Below are 27,501 nucleotides of genomic sequence, written 5' to 3' on the forward strand. Positions count from 1 at the left end.
CAGATCTGAAGTTGACTCTGAGACCCCCGGCTCAGACTTTTTTTGGATCCAAAGGACTCTTGGAGCTGGATTCTCAATGTCGGATCCGAGGTGGTGGAGTCGACTCTGAAGGTTTCAGATCTGTCCCTGTGCCCTTGTGCCTCAGCACTGGATGGCTCTGCTCTGACTTCCTCCTCGAGCAGATTGCCTTTGGGCTGGGAGGAGACAATGGTCCAGAAGCCTGCCATCTCAACTCCGAGGTCTTCTCTCTCCAGGGTGGTCAGCCATCGAGATTTTGAAGAGGGTTTTCTCTGCTTCGACAGGACTGATGTATCCAACCCCCTCAGATTTCCAATCCACGTCCCAACTGTCTGTGCGCTTAGAGCCACATCATTCGATGCCACATGGGCAGCCAGCCCAAGGCCTCCGGACTATCTAGCAGGCTATTATAGTTTCTTCTGACACCTCACCACCGTACTGAGTAGGTCCCTAGGAACAGGATGTGTAAGACAAGGCACTTAGACTCTCCGCAAGAGTCGGGCTCTGAGGACACGGGCTTCAGTGAAGGTGAAGGGTCCCCATGATCACCTCCAGAAGACATCTCATTCAAAGACAGTCTTGAGATCCTGAAACAGAGAGGTGGTTGGACTCCCAGCAACCTTTCACCTGAGGAGTCACCTGAGGAGTCAGTATTTCTGTAAGAGTTCAGAGCTGGCCCATCTACCTCCTGGATTACTTCACCCACCAATGAATGCATTGATTTGGTCTGTTGGCGGGTGTGGAAGGAGCCTGACACAGTCGAACCGATGCCCAGAAGGAAAGATTGGATTGTAGCTGCACCTTCGGGGAAGGAATTTTAGGCTAAAGAGGTGCCTGTGGATGCCAGGGTCGTGGCGGCCGCCATAAAGAAGAACCTTGCTGAACAGAGTTTCTCTTTACATCCCCCTAAGAGAGAATCCTTTGTTCTTAGACCGTTGAACTGTCTGGCACATTTCCCTAAGATGCAGAGGGATTTGATCAAAGAACTCTCAACTTCCCTTTCAGGAACTATTTCTGCAGAGGCCCAGTCATCTGTGGCCTCTTAGTTGGCTACCCTTCAATTTATTTCAAATTCATCCATGAGGCTTATATTGCATGCGATTGGAGGCCCCTCAAAGGCAGTGGGTTCAGGCATTTCCATCAGGAGGCATGTCTAGATGCACTTATGTGGTTTTGTGAAGCCCTTCATTCCTCGTTCATCAGTGCTCCCTTTGACAGCATTTCATGGTTTGGCCCCAAACTGAAGGACACATTATCCATGTGTGAGAAGGATGGAAAGACCCTCTCTGCTGTGGGAGTATGTTTTTCAACCCCTCAAAGATCCTTTTCAAGGAATCAACAAGGTGGTCGGAAGGTGTGTTTCAGGAAGGCCCAGGGTCCTTTCCAGGGCACATGTGGGTTGGAACTCTAATGGATGATGATGCCCCCACAGCAGAGGAGACAGGCAAAACCAGGGATCCAGTGATTCTTTCTCTGACAGACCCTGCCAACGCTCTTGAAAGGAGGTCCGATTGTCCACTTCTGGAGGCAATTGGGGGTCAACTATCCCTGCACCAGAGAGCCTGGCTAGACATAACAAAAGATACTTGGGTGTAGAGGATTATTTCCAGAGGTTATGTAATACCCTTTTCCCTTCCACATCTAAGTCCACTAAAAATGACTGATGTTCTACCCAGTCAGAGGAAAGAAGCAGCAATTCAAATACAAAGGCTGCTAAAAAAAGAGCATCGAAGAGGTCCCACCAGACTAGACAAAATCCATAACTTGCTCAAGATTCCTTTTAGTGCCAAAGAAAATGGGGGACCAGAGACCAATTTTGGATCTCAGCAACTTGAACAAGTCAGTTCGAAACCCACAGTTTCGAATGGTCCATTCTTCCTTTTGTGGGCAAGGATGACTGGATGTGCTCAGTATACCTTCAGGATGGGTACTATCCCATAAAGATGAACAGACAATCCAGAAGGTATTTAGGCTTCCAGCTGGGAGCCAGTCATTAACAGTTCAGTGCTCTGCCTTTTGGCTTCACCACAGCCCCCAGGTTGTTTACCAAATGTATGGCAGTAGTAACAGCTCACTTGAGACTGCAGGGATTTTGGGTGTTTCCTTGTCTAGACGACTGGCTGATTACTGCCTTGACCAGGCATCTGTTGGCAAGGGAAAGAAATCAGTTTCTCCAGGCTTGCTCTCATCTGGGGATATCCATAAATTACAAGTCTTACCTACAACCAACTCAAAGTTTGGAATTCATAGTAGGAGTTTTTCAACATGAAGTCAATAGTAGCTTCACTTTCTCTCTCAAGAGTACAGGTTGTCAGATTGCAGGTCGGAAAAATAATTTGCAGTACCAGGATTTCAGCCTGTTCAGTCATGTAAGCTCTAGGATTGATGTCAGTGGTAATAAACTTAGTACCTTCAGCCAGATTCCACATGAGGATTCTTCAATGGACGTTAACAGCACAGTGTTCAATCCATTACCAACCCATGTTAGCACAAATAAGAATCACTCAGGCATGCAATAGAGATCTCAGGTGGTGGATTCAATCCGATCAGGTTCTACAAGGCTGTCCATTCATTCTCCCTAAGCCCAAGCCAATAGTGACCATACATCCTTCCCAGTTGGGGTGAGGGGCACTTTCTAGGAGAAACAGTATAAGGCACTTGGTCCCACGAAGAGGCCAACTTGCATATAAATGTCCTAGAGATGAGAGCAGTGCTCTTAGCATTGCAGGCCTTCCAGAATGTTCTCCCTACAGGGACAGTTGTTATTCAAACAGACAGTATGCCAGTAGCTTGGTACATCAGCAAACAAGGAGGGACCAAATCATACCCCTTGTGCTGAGAAGCACTCTTGAGTGTGGCAGTGGGCTATCTCATCCAACCACTTTCTCATAGCAATGCACATTCCAGGGAGATCCAATGTGATGGCAGTCAAATTGAGCAGGTACATTCTTCTACCCCACAAGTGGTCTCTCAACAAGAAAGTGACACAAATGATATTTCATCAATGGGGCCAGCCTTGCTGCAATCTTTTTGCTTCTCCCCTGAACAAAAAATGCAGCAGCTACTTTGACCTAATCCCCCCCACAGGGGAATCACCAAAGGATGCTCTGTTTCACGGTTGGCCTGCTAATCCACTTTATGCCTATCCCGCCAGTTCCATTAATTCTGAAATTTCTGTAGAAAGTTGCCAGGTTGAAGAGCAAAGTTGTTCTCATTGCGCCTTCCTGGCCTCAACAGGTTTGGTTCCCCATTCTGTGGCCTCACCTACTTTACCAGCCTTGGATTCTGGATCTGATTCCAGACCTCCTGCCTCACCCGACAGGCATAATTCACCCAGGCATCTCAAACCTCAAGCTCACAGCCTGATTTCTGCAATTCCTTTAATAGCCAATCAAACAATGCTCTCTTCCCGTGTCTGTCATATACTTTTTCTTCCCATAAAGTCTCAGCATGAAAACTGTATAAGTAAATGGAAAAGATTTGTTTACTGGGCGCAACAAAACATATTGATCCCTTTTCAGCTCCAGTACATAGCATATTTGAATTTTTAGCCTTACTTTTTAAAAAAGGGGCTAACTCCTCTACCATTAAGGTTCCGTTAGCAGCAGTATCTAATTTCATATATTGGATATGAAGGTTCTTTAGTAGCCTCTGCTAAACTGTGCAGAGCATTCTTGAGAGGGCACTCTTCTGGAGACCACCCTTTAAAGACCCAATGTGAACTTAAGTTTCCAACTTGGAAAACTGTCTTTCTAGTAGCCATTATCTCAGCTAGAAGAATTTCATAAATTCAAGCCTTGTCTTCAAAACCTCCCTATTTGATCTTTCATAAGGATAGAGTTACACTATGAACCAATGCTTCTTTCCTTCCCAAGGTGGTGTCAGAATCCAGTATCAATCAATCCATTACTTCGCCAGTATTCATTCCTAAATTCACAATCGAAAGTGAATACATGTTGAGTTTATTGAATGTTCACAGACAATTACATTTTTACTTGCATAGGACAAAAGAAATCAGAAAGACAGACCAGTTGTTTGTTTCCTTTGCAGATTGGGTAAACCAATTGCAAAAGTAATTTTAACCAGATGCCTGATTTTATTTCTTTTATCTATAACAAATTGGGTCTTAGCTTAGCTAAACCTGTAGGAGCCCATTGAACTAAATCCATGGCCACTTCTTCAGTATTTCTGTCCAGATTTTCCATGGACACCATGTGTGCAGCAGCAACTTGGGTGAGTCCTCATACCTTCATTACTCATTATAAATTAGATCTGGCCTCAAGGGGTCGAGTATCATTTGGTTCAAAAGTACTCAGGAATATCCTTCCTTAGAGTCCACCTGCGATTTTAGGTAGCTGAGGACTCTTTCCCAACAGCTGAGGATAGAATGAAAATTGACAACATCAGATAAAGAAGTTATGTATTCACCATAGCATTCCATCTGTGTTGTCCATTTTCATTCTTCCTCATCTTCCTGCCCAGAAACCCCCATCCTATATGTATACAAACTTCCAGATGAGCTAGATATTATAATGACTCCACTTTCCTTTTGGTTGAGCTCCAGATATAGTTTCCTCTATAGGACACGTGCAATTGTATATATCCTTTTATTTATGCATGTTAATATCTACTACTTCTTGTAAACTCAGCAAACAAGATCTGAGGTGTGATAGGGGTTTGTGCATTATGGGTATGGGAGAAGCTTGAGAGCTTTTTGGTTACCATGAGCTTTAGTAACGGCTGAGTCCGATCTGAGGATCGGATCCAAACCCAACAATTGAGGAAGGAAAATGGGCAACACAGATGGAACGTTATGGTGAGTACATAGCTTCTTTTTAATTTGCTCTCATCCATCCTCAGGATGGTCACTAAGAGATACTCTCCTCCTCATTTGTCCCCCAGATCTCCCTTATGCCTTTCCGCTTTTCATGAAATTCATTCAGAAAGCAGTAAGGTGCAAGACCAGAGTAATCCTCATTGCCCCATTTTGGACTCAGCAGGTATGGCTCCCCTTCCTTTGATCTTGCCAGCTACACCCACCATAGGTACTCCAGATCTACTCAGTCACCCATCTGGGAAGCCTGTACTGGACCTTCAGTGTCTGAAACTAACTGCGTCATTTCTTCAGTTTTAACAATAGCCAGAGATGCCAGGCTTTCCTCCCCAGTAATCCACATAATTTCTTCTTCTCAAAAGGAATCAACCAAAAAGACTTGCAGAACAAATGGAAAAAATATTTTCTGTTTTATAGATTCACAGAATTTGAACTTGCAGCATTAACAGATTTTAAGTTTTTTTCTTTGAAGACTAAATTTTTGATTGCCATCACTTCAGCCAGACGAGTTTCAGAGCTGTAAGCACTTTTATGCAAGCCACTCTTATTATCAACAAGGATAGAGTTTCACTGAGAGCAAATCCCTCCTTCCTTCCAAATGTGACATCTGAAACAAACTTAAATCAACACATTGACTTGCCTTAATTCTTTCCAGATTTTTCTACCAAGGGCAAACACACCCTCCATACTTTAGATGTCCATAGACAACTTAGATTTTATTTACATCATGCAAATAAATTTTGAAAATCAGACCAGCTCTTTGTCTCCTTTTCCAAGGCAAAAATGACAAAACTAGGACAAGAGGTGTCACTCTTTCTAGGTGGCTTACAGATTACATTTCCGTTGTTTATAACACACAAGGGTTGTCCTTACTTTTAAAGCATAAGGCTCACTCCACCAGAGTGATGCCCACTTTGACAGCACTTGCAAACAAGAGTAGCAATCAGTGACATCTGTTCAGCAGCAACTGGATCAACAGCTCACACATTTCTATCTCATTACAAGCTGGATGTGCAGTCTAGAGCTCACACATCCTTTGACTGTGCCATTCTCAGGAATGTCCTTCTTTGAGTCCAACCAGACCCTTTTCAGGCAACCTGGGAATATGGCCCAAACATTGAATTGGAGGAAAATGGACAACATTGGATAAGAAAGCCATGTACTTACATAACAATAGATCTTTGTTGTCCTGTTTTCATCCAGTTCAGCATCCCTCTGTCCCTCTTCCCCAATCCACATTGCCTTTTTAAATCACCTGGGGCTCGATCACACCTTGACTGGACCCTGTTTTGTTTTATGTTTCCACATTTCATTCCATAGTGGAGAATGTTGTGGACTCCATCTTTACTCCACTTTATAGTTATTAAAGATGTGATGAAAATAGTCAGCAAACTCGATCTGAGGTAAGTCAGCTAGGAGGAAGGAATTGTGAGTAGGGGGGGGGAGTCAGAGCAGTCGGATCCAGTACACTGGTATAAGGCGCAGAGATTAAATCTGACAACTCAAACAATCAGCTGGATGAAAATAGGACAACAAGGATCTAGTGTTATGGTAAGTGCACAGTTTTTGTTTATGGTATGTGTTGTATTTACCATATAAATTATTGTGTATTATCTCTCTCCATCCTTCTTGATATCCTACCCACCATCCCCCAAGCAAACTGTCACCATGCTTCCTAGATAGATTTGCTAGATTTAAACCTTCAAGCTTTCTAGAGGCCTTCCTCAGTACCTTGGTATCTAATTGGAGACCAAACTCACTCTGAGGAACAGGGAGGGGGATGCATGGCATCATGAGAGAGTGGAGAAGCTTGAGCACTGTTGAAGCTTACGTGTACAAAGTTGCTGGCTCGGATCTTCCACAAGGGTGAATGACCCAACCATTGAGATGGACAAAGAGGGCAATAAGGATCTATCATTATTGTAAACAAAACGATGGTCTCAGTGCCTATCCAAAATATACCAGTAAACCGAAAAAAGGCACAGAGAACTCGGCTGCAGGACAAAACTTCACTTTATTCCAACGAAACACAAATAATAACGCTGTGTGACCAGTTCCTCTTTCGTTTTCGTCAACAACTACTTCATCAGATAAAATTGACCTCATTACACAATTAAATATATAACCAAACACTGTTTGAATGAACCAATGAAAAAACAACATTAATTAAAAATGTGTATGTGGAATAGTCAATCATGAAGGACATAAAAACACAGTGTTGAAATGCATAAAAGAACATAAAAAATGTATAATAAATAAATATGTATATATATAGATCTAAAATGTATATACATACTACAATATGTAATAAAACCTTAGTTAAAAATCGAAAACATTGATGTGTACAAGAAAACAATTAATCCAACTACACTAGCACCATCTGGTGGAAAAAACATGTACTACATTTAAATTCACACTTTGCATGTAAAATTCAAAATACTTGGCCCTTAAGAATGACATTAAATAAATAAATGCATAGTAAAAGTTAAATGTGTTGTATATAAAATTAATATGTATAAAGTTAATATATAAACTTAATTAAAAGTTGTATGAAGTTAAACCATATCATAGTTTAGCAGACCTTAATTTCAAAACAGGTTTTACAGTTAAAAATTCATTAAGACCTGGAGGGGTACTGGCATCTAAAACAATTTGCCAGTATAACTCCCTGTATTCCAGACGAGTCTCCCATGGACCTCCCCTGGGATCAAGGGGGACAACTTCAATTACAGAAAACTTGAATTCAGCATTTTCACAATTTTCATGATGTTTATACAAAGCATTATTGTCCTTTCTTTTTCTGATGTCATAACCATGCTCATACATTCTCTGCTTCAATCTCCTTTTGGTTTTACCAACATAGAATGAATCACACATTCCACATAAAGCAAATATATACCACCCCGGTGGTGTTGCAATTGGCAAAGCATTTGGTAGTAAGGTGTTTACCCCTACATTTCAAAAACATGTCATCACCTTCTTTAATGTTAGAACACTGTGGACAGTTGCCACATTTGTGGGTCCCTTTTTTGTTACTAAAGAAAATTCCACTAATGGCCCCTTCCAAAATGTTCTTAATGTTTATTCCCTTTCTGTATACACATTTGAAAGGTTTTTCAAATATGTTGTTCAAGTCTGACAGACTGGCAAATTTATTCCATTCTTTACTAACAATCCTCCTTACCAGGTTGCTTTCACAATCAAAGGTGGTAACCATGGCAGATTGGTACCCTTTGTTTTGGGCTGAAACATCTACTGAATTCTCTTGTTGATTTAACAGTTCAGGAATGGGTGAAGTTTTTCCTAAAATCGGGGCAAATCTAGCATTTCTACCCTCCATTACCTCAGTGGTCACAGATGTTAACCAGTCAACAGGATAACCTCTTGCTTTGAACATGTCAATAATGAAATCACACTCAGTTCTAAAAATCATCATCTTCAGAACTCATCCTAATAGCTCGCACCAACTGGCCTTTAATAATTTCCCTTTTCTGATAGGGAGGGTGGGAGCTAGTATAATGCAGATAGGCATTGGAGAATGTCTCTTTTCTAAAAATTTTTGATTTAAAACCATTGCCATGTCTCTGAATGTTAACACCAAGAAAACATAGGTCACTCTCATCAATGTTGTAAGTAAACCTTAAAAAAATTGTTGTGTTAGAAATGTAATTTAAAAATTCAACAAATTTGTCAACAGAACTGTTCCAAAAAAGGCACACATCATCCAGAAAAAGCCCATAGAAATTCCAATAAAATTTAAAATCAGAATTAAAAACAAATCTTTTTTCCCAGTACAATAAAATAATATTAGCATAAGTGAGTGCACAATGTGCACCCATAGCGACACCTTTTAATTGTCTAAAATACTCCCCCTGGAAGAAAATAAAATTATTATTTAAAACTAAATCCATTAAAATCAAGCATGAATGAAACACCTTAAAAGGAATGTTGGGCTTGTTTTCTAAAAATTCTTCAAACCAATGCAAGTCTGTGTCGTGTAGAATACATGTAAATAAATCCACTATATCCATTGTAATAAAACATGATGTATTTCCCTGGTTTGAGTTATGAATATGTCTTAAAAAGTCCCAAGAATCCTTCAACACATTACGATGATCCATTACTAGCTTTTTAAGATGGACATCAATATATTTAGCCAAGGGGGCCATAATAGAACTTTGAGCAGAGACGATAGGCCTAAGTGGAGGGTCCACAATGTTTTTGTGGACCTTGGGTATACCAAAAATTGAAGGAACTTTTGGTTTCTCAACATATAAAAAAATATAAGTGTCTAAATCAGTAAGCCCCTCCGTCAATAAATCATTTAAACATAGGGCTAATTTTTTATAAGCAATATGAATCTCATTCAAAGAGACTCTCTCATAGGTAACTTTATCATTTAATAATTCAAACATCTTTGCTTCATAGTTGATCCATAAAAACAACCCCACCCCCTTTATCAGGCTTCATAATTCTTAGGTTTTTGCGGTCCACACTGTATCACATTCACATTCCAGACTTACATAAGTTATTTCATCTACTGGCCCAAATTTATTTACAGTTTTGTTGCTGGGTTAGAGCAGTAATCATACCATGACCAATTGGAGGCTCAACCTGAGACATGTCAATGTAACTTCATTTAGGGCATCAATACATTTATGCTCAGTTACATTATATTTACCTTAGGCAGTCATGTCCATGTCTTTGCATGAAGTAGAGTCTGGGTTGTACTCTTACAGTCTAATAAACATGTTCACTTGCCCCCCTCCCACCCCTCAACGCGTGTATTACTTAATCTTTATTGTACTTCATTTGTGTGTTAACTGGTAATTTCAGAATTAGTCCTTACAGAGATTTTTTAAATTCATAAACATTATGAAGTCATGTTTGTGCTTAATAGATTTTGCATGTTTTGAGATTTATCTAGCTATGTACTTAACAAAATAAAACTTATCCATTTTCTGTATATGTATGTGTGTGCTTATATATTCCTACATCTTGGAGTATTAAATATATTCACAAGATTAGCTAATTATGATACATTTAAGCTCAAAGGCTACAAATCTACTTTGTCATTTTTGTTTGCATTAAAGTCCAGAAATCCTTATATTTTTCCCACAGTAAAGCACCCACTGCAGCACCTTAGTAATGGGTGCTTATCCTAGCATTGCCCCTTCCCCCAACCCTGTTCTCATATATTGTATATGACCATACCTAGAATATTGTTATAGGTAATACTTGTTGTGGATATAAGTTAAAAGTGTCTTGTGTGAAATAAGGATGTCCCATTAGTGAAACGTTAGTTGCAGTCATAATGAATGTGCTATTCAGAAATGCTTACAAACTGCTAATAAGGCTGAATGGGAAAACAGATGTGCTGTTCACATACCATTGTATATGGCACATGCTGATGACTTAGTTATTGTCAAGAAAAATAAGTATTGGATGGAAAGCTAATATGACTATTTGGAAAAAAGTTAAAACATGTTGTATTATTACTGAAAAAAAAAGTAAAGGCATAGGAGATCCTAGAAAAACTAGTGATATCAATTTTAATATGTCTGTTTAATCTTGGCAATAAAGTTTGGATGTTGTATTTCAGCAATGGAAAACTTTTATTAGAATTCATACAAAAACTGGTGAAACAAACGAATGCCATTCCTATGACATTTTCATACATATTTTTATACATATGTGTATGTATGTGTGTGTGTGTGTGTGTGTGTGTATATATATATATATATATATATATATATATATATAGTGTGTGTGTATGTATGTATGGGTCTCTGCTTTTTGTTGAGCTTGCATTTTGTTGACAAATGCAATGATGGTGTTTAATATCGATGGTATTGGTAGCGGAGTGGTCCAATTGTCAATGGTGTGTTTTGTCAAGACAGGTGAATGGGTTAGTAGAATGTTTGTGCATGTCTTAATGAGTTTGAGGCATAGATGTTGTACTACCTGTAATAGCTGAAGGAGTTGTCATCTTAGGGAAGTTGGGGGACCTCTCTCCTTCCTTGAGGTCAGGTGAGTCCAGGTGCTTCCACTTGCACTGCCTTTTACCCAGAACTTCCGACTCTGGGGACTGTGTGGGAGAAAGAGAAGAGGCAGGGGTCCCAGCGGGGAGGGAGGAGGGCAAAATGGGGGCCAAGAGGAATGAGGTGTCCTGCAGCAGGCTGAGGAATGGTCACAGGCACCAATGTGTGAGAGAGGGGGGGGGGGGCACAGGTTGTACTCAACCATTCCCTCTTCTGACAAGAGAATATCCTTTCTATGACATTGAAAGCAGAAGCTTAAGTTAGCTGACCAGAACTGAAGGACTTTGGATCTAAGGATCCCAAGGACACCCTGGATTCCAATGAAGCTGTGCCCTGCTCCAACAAAGAGACTGGAGCCAAGCTATTGACGGCAGATGGCCTGAGTAGAAGGGATGCTCCTGAAGCTGGAATCTTCGATCCTCACCCAGAGACACCCACCTTGATGTATCGGCTCTGAGGTCTGCTTGGCTGTGGTGTGGCTGGAGTCAAGGAGAGACCAAGGAAGGAGCTGGAGTCCAAATCACCCAAGCTGTTGGATCTGACCTAATGGAAGGGAACACAGCCAGCCTTCAGATCCCTAGGGCCCAAGGGAGAAGACCAAGCTGACAGAGCCAAAGCTGAGGAAATGAGACCAAATTACATCTGCACCTGTAAAACTGAACTCATCAGCTGCTCCAAATCTGAAACTTTTAGGCTGCTGTCCAACCTGGATGACTCCACCGATGAAGCCTCTAAAGGGGACATGGAGGTCTGTCTAGTAGGCAAGGACTCCACTGATTAGATCCGAGCTAGAGATGCCCGGATCTGGGGTAGAGAAGGGGAGGATTATGGCAATCACTCCGGTGTAGTATAACATGAGATGGGTGACCTAGTTCATCCTAAAGCAACCCGCTTGGAAAAAAAAGGCTGGGGACACTCAGAAATGGGCACCGGCAGACCAGATTGAGCCATAGAAGCAGGAGTAGGTGCAGACCGCTTACAGTCCCCTTTTGAAGACTTGGAGTCCTTGGATCCATGTCTGTGGCTACATTCCAACTTGTACCCCCTTACTGGAAGAAGAATCATCACCAGAAAGAAGGAGGCTCTTTAACACTAAATTGGCTGTCCTTTCATTAATGGTGTGAAAGGTGAAGCCCTTGCAAATGGACAAAGGTGATTTCAGATGTGCAGCCTCCATGTAGTAAATACACCTGTCATGGATGTCCTGTGAATGTAGCTTGTGCCCACACTCCACACACTTTTTAAACCCCTTTGGATCCACGACACAAAGTGTCACACAGAATACAGTATTAACTCCTACAGGAAATAATCAAAGATAAACACACTAAAAAAACTTACTGACTACAGTAAAACCACCAGCAGTAAACCTACATGAAAAGCTACACTTCAGACTCTTCAAAAACTTCAGACACTGCAGAGGGAAAAGCCTGTCACTGTTCTAATCTTAAACCTACAGTTCCTAACCCAACCTAAAACTACCTGCTTGCCTATACTTAAATGCAGTACTAATCAGAGTAGAGGACAAAAGGGAGCAAAAACATGCTAAAATAGCAGAAAAGGAATACACTTCAGTGGAGCAATGACTGAACTGCTGACCAGGAATGGAGGCAAACTAGATCTGCGGTAGTCTTACTTGAGCAAGGCATTATGGGTAGATGAAGTAGAGCTCGGCCAGCTGAAGTTTTTGGATATGGCTGATCTCCGACCTGAATTGGATCAGATAATCTGCAAGTTGATTCCAGGCAGAAAATACAATGCTGGATCTGTATTTTCTTACCAGAGAAAGTAAAATCTCCATAGTACATTCAGATAACTTCATTCAAGGTAAAATCACAACCTGATGTTAAAAATACATACAGCAGAGTCATACATATAGTAAGTAATGTGTAAATGCTGAAAAAATCCACGTTCTGCAGTATTTTCCTGTCAAAAGATGAAAATAAAGCAGTGCAACAGCAGTAAAGTAGGCCTCTAGTGTCTTAACAGCAGACATATGCACTGCACTTCTGAGAGAAGAACGGAAAGTTTCCTCAGAAACAGTAATAGCAAGTATTTGTCAAAGACAGAAGGCAAATAAATTTACACTACTGTAAGCAGAAATTTCCACAGGAATTACCATAAACACTGACAGAAGTAAAATATTAAAATAAATATATTTAAATAAACATAAAAATGGAAACAGAATAATAAATCTAATAATTTTAGAGGAAGAAGGTCCCTAAATAGGGCTTATCAGAGCAGTAAGCCAGAAATTTAAACAATGGGTCTTGTGAAGAATCAGGGCTTTTTCTTCTTTGAATGGCAGGAAAAGACTGAATACTCACTTCCTGTCACAGCTGAAGGCTTCCCTCTCCAGATTATGTGCAGCCAATCAGATGTCATAGGAAGAGAGAGGAAGAAGAAACTGAGCTTTTGAAACTGGCCAGTACTGGGGTACCTTGGCAGGTAACCCAAGATGCCACCAGTAGGACTAACGGACATTTTTGGTATATTAATCAAGGTCTTCATTCTGGTCTGTGAAAAACAAACTTATTGTGTCTCTGCAAGATTATCTTGCCCACATTGCTAAGATGTGCAGAGTGTGTGTGTGTGTGTTGCAAACTTTGCATTTATCGGGAGCATAAGAATGGATGCACTAGATGCTTGAGTTGAAGACCACAAGGAGATAACGTGTGCTGCATCCCATTTCTTCGTAGTATCTGCTCTGGGATGAAATGCAATCCCAATAGACACTTTTCCATCTTGATTGACACACACGGGTATTCTTCTGATAGGGAGGACCTAGTCTCTGAAGTTTTGGCTTGGGTGCTATATTCCAGTGACAAGTCTGTTTGGAGCAAGACTTTAATTCTATTAAAACTAGTGTGGGATCCAGACCTATGCTGCAGCCATTTCTACCAGTTTACAACAGGCTGGAGGTGAAAAAAAAATCACAAATAAAGTAGGTTTCTGGGCCACAGCAGCCTGAGAAGATGTAGCTGGAGGAGGATGCTTACCACCTTTCCTGCGTTTAGTAGTCTGATGAGTTTGTCTGTGAACAAAAGCAGACCTAGTAGGATAATTCCTCTGGAACTTAGGGATAGGTGATAAATATGTTTACACACCTACAAAGCTTTACTTTTTTCATGAAGAGACTTAAACATATCAGCAGCTGCAGACCCAAAGAAGCATTCACCAACTTGGCTTTAATGTCTTCAGTTAGTGATTGCAGATGAAGCCATGAGTGATGTCTCATGACAGACCCAAATTGCAGCAGCTTTGGAAGAGGCATCATCAGCATCATAGCTGCTCTTGATAGAATAGCGAGCCACCTGAGAGGTGGAACCCAAAATACATAAGCAGAAGACTTTACCTCAGAATCAGGGAGGTCAGAAATAATCTGACAAGCCTGGGCAATCAAAGCCAGAGCATATCTGGTCATGTGGGCCTGGTAATTAATGGCCCAAAAGGCCAAAGTAGAACCAGTATAGACCTTCTTACTAATTCTCTCCATTGCCCTACTGTCTTTATCCGAAGGCAGAAGCTTGGAAGAGGGCAAAAGCTTAGAAGTACTGTCAGAGGAGGCTGTCACCAAAGCAAGTTCAGCAGAAGGGCACTTAAATAGGAAATGAAAATCCTTAGGAACCTTATTGGAGCAGGGGGCTTAGAATCAGGAGACTTAGAGGCAGCTATGAAGATGTCTAACAAATCAGCCAACACTGGAGGTACTACAGAAGGTTTAAGAGTTTCCACCTGAAGTAACTCATAATACGTCTTCTGGATATCCGAGACCTAAGAAGAATCCCATTTAAAGTATTCCATCATTCTGGTTATTGTGCCTCCAAAAGACAGCTCCTCAAAAGGAGATTCAGAGCTGATATAATCTTCTTCATCAGAGCCATACACTTTGTGAAGAGTAAGACAGGGAGCCTTCATCAGACTCTGAATCCTCATCTGAGGAATCAGGTTCCCTAGGCCATTTGGAAGGAGTTAAAATCCAAGGGGAGTAGACACAGAAACCACTGAGGAAGTTTCAGGGCCATTAACAAATTAAACAGGACCAGAGTAAGCTGCTGCCATTCCCTTTGAGGGTCCTTGGGAATTACAGAAAAGTCGTCTTTTTCTTGGTAAGGATGTCAGCACTAACAAACTCTGAAGGTTCTCAACTCTGATGGGATTCAGTAAGTGTGTCAAGAAAATCCTCCCTGACCAGAATCTGTGGAATCCCTCTAACACCCTGTGAGATGATCAACTACGGCTCTGCTTCAACATCTGAATCAAATGTCTGCTAAGCCTCAGGGCCGTGTGAAAGGAAGAATTCATGCCAGCATCTGAAAGGATTGTGGCAGAGTATCTGACATTGACAGTGGGACAGCCTACATGGCTATTACCCACCTCTAGAGAAACATCTGGTGGAGGCTGGACAGCCAAAGAATCCATCTGATATTTCTTGGTGTTGTTCTTGCTTAACAGAAGTACATCGGGGTTAATTGATTCCGCCATGCTACCCTAGACTAATTGTTTAAGCCTATGGTTCTCAAAATAGGTGCAACAAAATGAACAAAGTCCTAGTTTGATTCTCCAAAATACTCCAAAACACTTCTGTGTGCCAAAAGAAAGATTTAATAACAGGTAAAGCTTTCGGGTTAACCACCCTTCATCAGTACATAACATCAAGTGAATATCAAAGCCGTTTAAATAGGGATAACAATTAAAAACACATGATTCAGCCAGCCTAACAGAAACACCTTTAAATTACGTATTTAAAACACTACTTTTTATATAAAAAAATCTTAAAGAAATATCTATATCTAATGTAACATATAGCCTTTCCACATATATAATCATTCTTTTAATTCTAGCATATTGTTAATATCCCCTCCCCTCATACCTAAATTTACTTCACATATTACTCTAAATTTAAAAGTACGGCCTTCATTTTCTATAATGTGCTTACTGAGTGCATTGGTTAGTATTCCCCTTCTAATTTCGGATTTATGCTCTATTTATACGTTCTTTTAGTTTTCTAGTTGTTTTTCCTACATAATATGTTGAGCAATTGACATAAGTTGCTAGATATACTACTCGGAGTGTATTACAGTTAGCCAAACATTTAAACTCAAATTTTTGCTTAGTTAACGGGTGCTCAAAAATGTTTGACGAATCATATATGTCTACGCAGCAAGTACAATTGTAGCACTTCTGAGTTAAATTCTTACTTAAATATTTTATCTTTTTTTCTTTATAGATAAATTTGAAGGGGAATACTAATACTAAGCAATGCACTCAGTAAGCACATTATAGAAAATGAAGGCCATACTTAAATTTAGAGTAATATGTGAAGTAACGAGGAAAAAACTGGAGGTCGACCACCACGTAAAACAGCAATCCTTTATTCAGAACAGAAAAATGAGCGTTTTCGCGTGCATACACAAAGCACGCTTCTTCAGATTTTTCTACTGCAATATGTGAAGTAAATTTAGGTATGAGGGGAGGGGATATTAACAATATGCTAGAATTAAAAGAATTTGAGTGGATTATTAGGTTAGATGCTGAGGCAAAACCAGGTTTGAATGTAACAGTTAGTTTAAAGCCAGTGCTAATTAAAAGACAGAGAGAAAATATTTGATTTTTTTGCTTACATGGTCTTAATATATATTTTAATATTATATTATAGATTGTTTAGGTTTTTAAATAGGGAATATTTTAGATATTAATATTTATGAATGATTATATATGTGGAATGTCTTATATGTTACATTAGATATAGATATTTCTTTAAGATTTTTTTATATAAAAAGTAGTGTTTTAAATACGTAATTAAAAGGTGTTTCTGTTAGGCTGGCTGAATCATGTGTTTTTAATTGTTATCCCTATTTAAATGGCTTTGATATTCACTTGATGTTATGTACTGATAAAGGGTGGTTAACCCGAAAGCTTTACCTGCTCTCAAAATAGGTGGCCAGGGAAGACAACCCACTTCTAAGAGTCTTAGACACAAACGCCTTACAAATGCTACAGGAAGTATGGCCATGGGAAACACCAAATCAAAATAGGCATTGTTTGTGATGATCCTTATGAGGAATCTGCCTCCCACACTGACATTTTCCTTTTCTGGATGACATGAAATCCAGGTAACCAAAGTAAAACAAGACCAAAAGAAAAAAGACCCCAATGGAGCACTTATCTGATGGCTAGGTATTCAGCATGGCAAAGTGCATTCAGACTGATGAGCGATGATGGCATTCGGACCAGCAGCAAAGAAGTTCAGAGTAACTGCTCATGTACATGCTGTATGTCCTGTGCAGGGAGCATACGTGTAACATATGGAGCATAGAAGATATAAAGGCTTTGGTATACTGGCCAAATGTTGGGCTGTCCTTGGTAGGAGATCCTTAAGATAAGGAGTACTGCAACAGTGATATAGAAGGACATTTTTGAATGCAATGTTGAAAATATGGTTCAGTTGTCTGCATTTATTTACTCGTTTACCTACAATTTGATGGTTGCCTGGGGCATGAGAGGGGCTGGTGCAAAGATCTTTGCCAAGATCCAGGCACAGAGACACACAGAAAAACAGTATGCAAAGAATTACACTACAATGTTAAAGCAAAAACAAAAAAAAAATAGTTGTCTTCTGTATGATTGAACATTCTTAATGTTGTGATTTAAAAAAGGTATTAAGAAGTTCAATCACACAGAATACTAAACACCTTAAATATTGAGCTTACAAAAGATTGAGAAATGAAAAGTATTTCCATTACTGATCTTCAGACTAAAACCCCTTACAAAATTATCCCCAAATTCATCTAGATAGTGGTAGTGTTAAGGGATGTTAAAGTGTAGGCTTAGGGTTGGGGGATGGGGCAGGGTTAGTTCCCCTTACTAAGATGGGCAGGGGGGCTCATTTCCAGTACTCAAGACACACTCAGATGCACAAACATGCACACTAACAGTACTACATCTGTTCCCTTACCTAACTGTTACCCTAACCCTAAAATACACACACATGCACAGAAATGTACAACATGGTGCAGGGGTGGACCACTGAAGCCCCTTCTCCAGAGGAGTCAATATTTTTGGAGGCATTTGTGGTGGGCCAGTCTTGGTGGATCTCCCTCTGGACACCCTTATTGACCTGGTGTCTCTGAGGGTGTGGAAGGAGCCCAGTCCAATGGAACCAGTTCCCAAAAGGCCTGATAAAATCCTTGTCCTGCCTAAAGATCATGTACAGTGGTATAAGGCCATGGGTGCAATAGTGATGACAGTGGCCACTAAGAAGGACATTTCAGAAGAGAGCACCTCAGTTCATCCCCCAAATAGAGAATCTCTGGCATTGAACCATTGAAGAAAGCACTCTTATACCTCAGCCACATTTGCAGTGAGAGTGCTGAACTATGTAGCACACTTGACCAGACTTAAATGGGACATCATGTCAGAAGTGTCAAGACTTATTAAGACTTGGCAGTCTCCAGAGTCCCAGACGTCTCCAGAGATTCAGTTGTCTTATAATCCATTGCTAATGTTTCCATGAGGCTGCTCTCCAGTACGGCTGACAGAACATCCAGAACTGCTGACACCAGGATTGCCATGCTTCGATGAGGTTGTGCAACTTTGAGGAGTGTTATAGGGCATCCTTTATCAGTCCCCTTTTGATGGCTTCTCTTTGTTTGGGCCAAAAGCTCAAGACACTTTAACCATTAGGGAGCACGATGGGAAGACAATGACTGCCATTGGAGTAACTATGTTATTCCTTCAATGGTCCTTTTCATGGGACCAGAAGGGGGCACTTCTTTTCTTCGGGAAATCACAACAGTCTTTTCAAGTCTCTCATCCTGAGGGCTCCCCCAGCAGCAGGGATGGCTTTAACTGTGGATGTCGCCCAAGTGGGACATCCTCTCCTCAGAATCACAGCTTCCATGGAGCTTCCTCCTGGAGGCCCTTTCAGTGATTCTGAAGGGTTGCCTGACTGTCCTGCTCTGGAGGAAGTCTGGGATCACTTGAGTGTTGAGTCTAATCCAGAGGCTATTCTGTTCTATTTTTAGAAGATTCAGACTTAAAGTCCTCACATCTCGCAGATGTTCCACCCATCAGAGGCAGGAAGCAGCCATCGAAATTCAGAAGATGCTGGGAAATCGGGTCATCCAAGAGGTATCACCAGATCAACAAAGGTCTGGGGTCTACTCAAGATTCTTCTTGGTTCCAAAGAAGAGCAGGGATATCAAGCCAATTTTGGGTTGGAACAAGCTCAATAATTTTGTAAAACAGACCAAATTCTGGATGATCCTGGTGCAGTCCATATTACCTCTGTTCAGAAAAGAAGACTGGATGTTCTCAATCAGCCTCAATGACACCTACCATCATATAAAGGTAGAGAGGTGGTCCAGGAGGTTTATACATTTCCAGCTTGGACCTGAACATTACCAGTTCAGAGTGCTGCCATTTGGTCTCACCACTGCCCTCCAGGTGTTCACCAAGTACATGGCAGTTGTAGCAGCCTGGCTTGGGCTGTAGGGGCTTCAGGTTGGACGATTGGCTCCTCAGCACCCCCACAACAGCATCCTTAATCAGGGCCAGGGACACCATACAGACACTAGAATTTATAGCTTGTCACTTGGACACTGTTTCTCAGATTGCAAATCTTCCATTGTTTAGAGTTTTGAGCTTTCAGTCTGAAGCAGTCTTTTTGTTGTCTTACAAAAACCCACTGTACTGTCTTCTGAAACTTTTGGGGTACAGGGTGCCTACCATTTCTCTGGTTCCCTTAGTGAAATACTACATGAGGGCAGTGCATTGGGCTTACTTATCACATCCAGTGGAGTTTTCCATAATTCTGAAGAATGTATGCCAAAATCAGGTCAGGTTGTGGTTGCAGTCTCTCGTGGTCCCCCCCCCCCCCAGCCATGGTCATGACAGACACCTCCCTTCTTGTTTAGGGAGGCATTTCCCAGGGAAGATGGTTCAAGGGACCTGGTCCTCTCTTGAATGTCTTCAGTGTCTTGGAGATGAGAATGGTCCTTCTTGCATTGAAGGCTTTCTAAGATGTTCTGTCCAAGTATGCAATCTCAGTTCAGACAGACAATATGGCAGTCATATGATATCTGAGTAAACAATGGAGAAACCAGTGTTATCTTCTTTGTTTTGGGTGGCCACAAAGATGTGTCAGTGGGTGACTTCATCTTGGTGATTTCTGATTGCAACACACATCCTGGTGAAATCGAACATTTTGGCAGACAGTTTAAGCAGGGCCATTTTCCTTCCTCACCAGTGATCCCTGAATTGCTGCTCAGATTTTTTTGGTGCTGGGGCACCCCATGTTCCAACCAGTTAGCATCACTGTCCATCACCAAGTGCAGCAGCTAATTATGCCTTATCCCTTCTAAGGCGCAGTCACCCAGGAAGCTGTCCTATATGCTTAGCCTCCGGGTCTCTTGTGCGTATGTCTTTTGACCCCATTAGTAATAAAATTTCTTCAGAAGACAGCCCACTGCAGAGTGACTGTAATCTTCATCAGGTTTGGTTCCCCTTTCTTGGCTGTCTTCTGATGTACCCAGCTTGGGTGCTGGATCCTCTTTCTGATCTTGTCTCTCATCCAGCCAATCTGAACCCACCCGATCTCCAGACTCTTAAGTTAACAGTATGGTTTCTAAGTTAACAGTATGGTTTCTCCAATTCCCCTGATGGCCAGAAATCCCAGACTTTCTTGCAGTGTGGTAAGTCTTGTCCTTTTCCCAAATAAATATATACACAGAATGTTAGTGCTTGCAAGTGGAAGGGTTTTGATATTTGGTCTAAGTCTTGAGCTTTGATACTTTCTCAGCTCCTTTGGTGGTGGTTCTGGACTTCCTTGCAGATTTGTTTAACTCTGGTTATAATTTCTCTACGATTAAAGTGCAATTGGCAGCCATTTCCAACTTGCGTACTGGCAGGGATAATATACCTCTGGCTGCTTTAAAACTTTCAAAAGCCTTCCTTAAGGGTGCTTTGTTTGCTGTGACCTACCCTTCAGGATCCTGTCGCACTGTAGGATTGGTCCTTCTTGTTGCAGGGGCTTGCAGTCCATCCATTTGAGCCATCTGCTAACATTGATTTGAAACTTTTATCTCTGAAAATGTTTTTTGGTGGCTGTCACCTCTGCCAGGCATGTGTCTGAGTTGCAGGCCCTCTCTTCAACCCCACCATATTTGGTTTTCCATAAGAATAGGGTGTCACTTCTCACGGATCCCTCCTTTTATCCCAAGTTGGTTACAGAGAATAATTTTAATCAAGCCATTCACCTTCCTGTATTGTTTCCTGATTTCTCAAACAAAGGTGAATATTTCTTATATTTGATTGGTATGCATAAACAATTGTGGTTCTATTTAGACTAGACAAAATCTTTCAGGAAATCTAAACAGTTCTTGTTTCCTTTTCCAAGTTTCAGTTGGATAAGTCTGTTTATATAGTTACACTATCTTAGTGGCTATCAGATTGCATTGCTTTTGCTAAAAGTTGGAAAGGAAAGCTCTTGTATAACAAGCCAAAAGGTCATTCTACTGGAGCTGTGACTAATTCTACTGCCTTTTTCCCCCACAGCTTCATTGTTTGATTTGTGTGTAACTGCTACCTGAGTGGGTCCTCACTTGTGTCCCACTGCAAGCTGGACATTCATTTGAGATTTTGGGCTTTCTTTGGTTCCACCATATTGCATAATATTTTTCTGTAGAACCTCCTGAGGGTATTACATGACTGGAGACTCTGTCCAGCAGGATGCATCCAGACGGAAAAGACAACATAGAGTACAAAAGTTATTTACTCACTTTAACAGTAGATCTGTGTTGTCTTTCTTCTTTCCTCCGGCCCCAGCCTGTCTGATTGGCAAGTCTTTCTTCATAAGATATCCAAGTTGTAGAGGTTGTTTTACCTTTTTTGTGGGGTCATTGGTGTATTTGTTTTAGGATGGCATTTTGTATGTTGAGGCAGAGAGAGGCAGACTCGATGTGAGGTATTCTTAGTTGAGCGAGACATTGCTGATAGAAGAGGCAGAGGTCGGTGAGCTGAAGTCTTTTGGATATGGCTGGTCTCGGATCCAAGTCAGATCTGATATTCTACAGGTTGAACCAGAGAGATAAAGGACATCATGGATCTAATGATGTGGTGAGTACGTATCTTTTTTTTTAAATTGCTTTTAAATGTTACTTTATGGCAGTTTAACATAGTTTGGGGACCAAATTTTTAACACTGTTTTGGCACATTGGTTATTTTGGTGTTTGGACTTTGTGTACTGGAAATCTTTTTAACTTCTGGCACTGTAAAACAATTCTGAAAACTGTTTTTGTGATAATTGCACAGTTTGACTAGAATTTAGTTGTATGGGGACATAGATACTGCTTGAAGCTGGAAGTAATTATGCAGTACTGGCAGTTTATTACTCTGGCTGGTGTTCTCTCCCCACTGACTTAATGGATCCTAACTCTGATACTCCCCCATCAAATCCAGTTGCTCCTAAAAAGAAAAAACAAAGTACAAATATGCCTTGGTCTATGGTTAGTGATTCTGCTGGGGCCACTGCTCGGCCAGTAGACCCTTTGCCCCATCTCCCTGTAGTGTAATTTTGATGGCCACTATAGAATGGAGGTTAGTCACAGTCTCCAGTGCTCTTCCAGTATTTGTCGCAGGTATGAGACAACCAGCCCCATTAGGTGCCGGCATAGTCTTGGGTAAGAGACGCCTTACCAGACATTCTATTTTCCCATATATTTTATCTAGTAGTGAGTTTGCAAGAAAAAGAAACAGAAGCTTCACCAGACAGTTGAAAATCAGATTATAGCAGTTTGTAATTTGTAATTTGATTTCCTTGACTATGAGTTTTCTGCAGACAGCTAATTATGGTGGTTCTGTTCTCTTATATGGCTCTAGTGCTAGTTTGTGTAGAGACCTTTCTTTTATAGAGAATGATGTGAAATCTTATGTGGACAATGGTGATTTCCTACTTGACTGAATCCAGTCACTCTGATTATTCTCAAGGTGAAGGTGAACTTATGGTAAACAAATGCTCACTTTTCTTGAGATGCTAGATGTAGCGTTTTTTTTTGTTTGGGAGCAGTTAGTAACTACCTCAGAGTTAGGCACAGTATATGAGCTTGTAGAGGACAAGATGCTTAATTCTGTGTCTATCTCACCTCTCTTACCAGACTTTGACGATTTTTATAGAGCTGTCTGGAGGATAGCAGTGTCTATTCTAACAGTCCCTAAAAAGCCTCAGAGAAAATATAGGATCTCCTCAGATATAACCGGTCTCTTCTCATTTGACTGCTAGCCCATCTGCCTGCTCAAATAAAAAGCCCATCACCCCTTGATAAAGAGAAAAAATGGTTAGCTCTTCACGGCTAAAGAGTGTCTCTTTCTAGTAATCTAGTTTTTAGAATATTAATTATCAAGGTTATATGAGAAAATTTATTTTAAAGTGCTTACATTTTGAAGGATTTTGCTGCATCCTTATCTGCAGAGCAAAGGTCTTATATGAATGAAATTATTTCTGATTTGACTCCGGTTTCAAAATGTGCTTTGAGAGGTGTAATTGAATGTACAGATACACTCTCAAGAAATGCTGCTTCTTGTGTTGTAGTAAGACTGTATGCTTGGTCATGTAATCAGAACCTCTGATAATTTAAATGCAGAACTTTTGAATGCACCTTTAAGTTCTGAATGGGTGTTTGGGCCCCATGTTACATAAATTCTCAGACGGGGATGATAGAGAAAATTTAATGCATGGGGTGTTTAGGATGTTTCATGTACCCAAGATGATCTCAAGCAAGGTGTCTTCCTTCATTTGGCAGAACAAACAAAAATCTCAGCCAAACAAGTTTGGGATCCAAAAGGAAAATGCAGGAAAGTAATTCTTTGAAACCAAACAAGAGGGGTTCCTTTCTGAAAAAGGATCAGCCCCTAGAAAGGAATGATTATACTGAGTCACAGAGCACCTGTACCCTCCTCTTGTCCTTCCTTCTGTTTCTCCTTTCCCCAGGCTGCCTGTCAACCCTGCAGCTTGGCCATCAATAGTCAAAGACAAATGGGTTCTGAGACTAATTCTCAGGGGATGTACTTGGCATTGGATATAAAATCCTCCCCCTTTCAGAGGAATTCCCCCAGTCGCTTGAGACCAGACAGAGTAGTTTCTTCTAGTGCTCCATCACATGGTAGCACCATTGCCGGCAATACACAAAGGCAAAGGATTTTCCTCCAAAATCTTTTTGGTACCCAAAAAGGAGCATTTCTGGAGACCTGTCCTAGATTTGTCTTTGTAAACACCTTAGTAAAAGTTCTGAAGTTCAAGATATTTATTTATTTTACATTTGTTGACCGGGCTAGTCTAGCTGGATATATGTCCATTTTCAGTAGAGGCCCGGGGAGAAAATCTCCAAGGAAAAAAAAGGGAAATTTAACAATGCATATAACTATGAGAAGTACAATACAGAGTTAGCACTCTGATAGAGAACAGTTATAAAATAAATTTGTAAAACTAAACACTTTTAGTGGAAATTAAACTAAACAATTCTACAACTCACAATAGAAGGTATAAGCAAGTCTTAGAAAAGGGAAAAGAATATATATATTCTAAAATTCCTGAGTAAGAGTCAATAGTAGTAAGTCAATTTGGAGGTAGAGGTTATAGTAGTCGTGTATAGGGTTATGGATAGAAGTGAGAAAAGATGTCAATCTGGGTTAGTGCATGGACAGAGCCAGTGAGCTTTGAGATGTTCTTTAAGATGTTTTTTTAAAAAGAGAAGTAGAAGCAAGGGAAGTTAAGTCAGCAGGAAGCTGATTCCAGAATTTTCCTGCAGTGTTTGAGAAGAGTGAATCCCCAGCTTTGTTGTTAGCTTTATTAGAGGAGACTAGAAGTTTGTTAGCAGAGCGTAGTGTAGGTAGATTCGTATAAGGTGTAATAAGATTAGTGAGGATAGGGGTATTATTAGGGTGGTATAGGATCTTTTGAGTAATAAGTAGTTGTTGATGGAGTATGTGGTTATTAAGTTCTAGCCAGCCAAACTGTTTGAGGTTAAGGCAGTGGTGAGTTTTAAAGGGGGAGCTTGTGATGAATCTATTTATGCTATTATAACAGGTAGAGAGTTTAGAGAGGTTGTTTTTGGTTAGGTTGGTGTATATAATAGAGGCATAGAAAAGGGTGGAAATGAGGTGAGTCTGGGCAATTGTTTTTCTTGCAGGAGGGGTAAGAAAGGGTTTTATTCTATAGAGGGTGCCAAGTTTTTTGTTGACAGACTTAATAGTTGAGTTAATGTGTACGTCATAGTTGAGTTGATTATCAATAGTTACACCAAGTAGGCGGGTTGTAGTCTCTGGGGTAATGTTGGTACCATTGTTAGAGGTTATAGAGAAGGAAGGAACAGGTGATTTATGAGTAGGAGTAAAGAGTAGTAGTTTTGTTTTTTTTGGGATTTAGGAGGAGGCAGTGTTGCATAAACCAGTCTTCAACCTTCTTAAAAACAGTTTGGGTGAGAGAGTGGAGAGAGGTTATACTCTTGGCTGTACAGATTAAGGTGGAGTCATCTGCATACTGAATACAGGTGGCTTGGGGTATGTTAGTATGTAAGTTGTTAATAAATAAGGAGGAGAGTAGGGGACCTAAGATAGAGCCCTGGGGTGCTCCAATTTTTACTGGTAGTAGTGAAGACAGGATGTTATGCCAAAGTACTGCTTGCTGTCTATTTTCCAGATAAGATCTAAACCATTGTATGGCTTGAGGATCTAGAGAGTGAGCCTTTAGTTTGTCTAGCAGTAGGTTGTGGTTAACCATGTCAAAGGCTTTTGACAGGTCAATAAGTAATGCAGAGGAATATGAGTTATTGTTACGATTTTTATTTATGGAGTCAGTAAAGGATAGAAGGGCAGCTGATGTACTGTGGAAAGGCCTTAAACCATGTTGGCAGTTTGCTAGTAGGTTATTTTGTAATAAGTGGTTGAGTAGCTGTTTGTGAATACATTTTTCCATTATCTTAGCTAATGGGGACAGTAGGGCAATAGGGCGATAGTTAGATAGCCCAGTAGTTTGACCTCCTTTATGTAGAGGGATGATATGGGATATCTTCCATAGAGCAGGGATTTTGCCCTCAGAGATAGATCTGTTAATAAGGATAGAGATGGGATAGTCTACGGCTTTAACGGCTATTTTTAGGTATTCAGATGGGAGTTTGTCAGCAGAAGAGGTGCAAGGCTTCAATTTTTGAAGTAGCTTACAGATGAAAGATGTAGATACAGGTTGTATTTGAAAGGTAGGTAAAGAAGTATTGCAGATATTTCATTGAGAAGCAGTGAGAGGAGGTAAGGAATTGGCCAGGGTTTGAATGGCTTCTGTAAAGTAGTTATTAAAGGCATCAGGGATCAGGTTGGAGTTGTTACTATTGAAACCGGTTGGGTTTGGAGTGGTGGTGTGGCCTGGTTGAAGAAGTTTGTTTATCCCACTCCAGAATTTTTGTGGGGTTTGTTGATTGGTTTGTTGGAGGCCGAGGGCGACTGAATTTTTCTCACGTGTAGTATCATAAGGATCACCAATACCAAGAGGTCTAGAATTTTAAGGAACTCTCTTGCTGAGGCCATGTCTGGAAGACAGAAATCCAAGAAAATGCCCTGATAAGTCAGAATAATATTCATCTTGTAGTCCGCCTTAGCATTGCTTCCAAACCACTGTTTCATGGTGACTCTAGATCTCAAGGATGCTTATCATCATATTCCTATTGGTCCCAGTTTCTGGAAACTTTTGAGATGTGCTGTGTCTGGCTGACTTGATCAGTCTTTTTCATTGTCCATTGGGCTATCTGTGTACCTTTAGCCTTTACAAAGTGTCTAGCCCCTAGTCACTGCCTACTGCAGAAGCATAGGCATTCCAATTTTCCTTATTTAGACAACTTCCTCATTTGTGTAGATTGTTTATCCAGGTGCTTTGAGTCGTTAGGCAAGGTCACTTCTCTCTCTTCCCACATGGGCTTAAATTGAACCATGAGAAGTCCTTCCTTGTACCCTGTCAGTGAATTCTTGTTCTAGGATGACTCAGTAAAAAGGAAAGCCTTCTTGCCAGAAGTCAAAATTCTGACTTATCAGGGCATTTTCATGGATTTCTGTCTTCCAGACATGGCCTCAGCAAGAGAGTTCCTTAAAATTCTAGACCTCTTGGTATTGGTGATCCTTATGATACCACTAGCCAGACTACACATGAGAAAAATTCAGTCGCACTTGAAAAATTGTTGGACCCAGCAATTTCATCCCTTGGATTTCCAGTACTGGGATTTATGAGACTGGAACTACAGTGGTGGAGGGATCAAATATCTCTGAATCCAGGACTCCTTTTTCTCTCTTTCCAGACCCCAGTCCAGTCTGTCTAGATGGATTCTTCAGATTTTGCGGGGAAGCAATGTCCATGGGAGTTCAAGTACACGTCTTGTGGGGGTGCCCATGACATCTCAAAGCACATAAATGTGAAAGGGATGTCAACAGTGATTCATGCCTTATAAGTTCTTCACCACCACTCCAGGTCATCTTCTAGTTGTCACAAGCATCACTGCTGTGACGTGGTACTTGAACAAGCAAGGAGGTACAAGATCATACCCTGTTTGTAAGTTGGCAGTAACGGTCTGG

The 27,501-nt window shown here is 40.8% G+C and overlaps 1 protein-coding gene across 3 annotated transcripts in view; it reads left to right on the forward strand.

Annotated features, from left to right (window-relative positions):
* ZGPAT (zinc finger CCCH-type and G-patch domain containing) overlaps positions 1 to 27,501 on the forward strand; it is a 1,297,382-nt gene that overhangs the window by 987,889 nt on the left and 281,992 nt on the right. The window lies entirely within an intron of this gene.

This window comes from Protopterus annectens, chromosome 14.part0, assembly GCF_019279795.1.
Source record: "Protopterus annectens isolate FY-2018-M chromosome 14.part0, PAN1.0, whole genome shotgun sequence".
Lineage (NCBI taxonomy): Eukaryota > Metazoa > Chordata > Ceratodontiformes > Protopteridae > Protopterus > Protopterus annectens.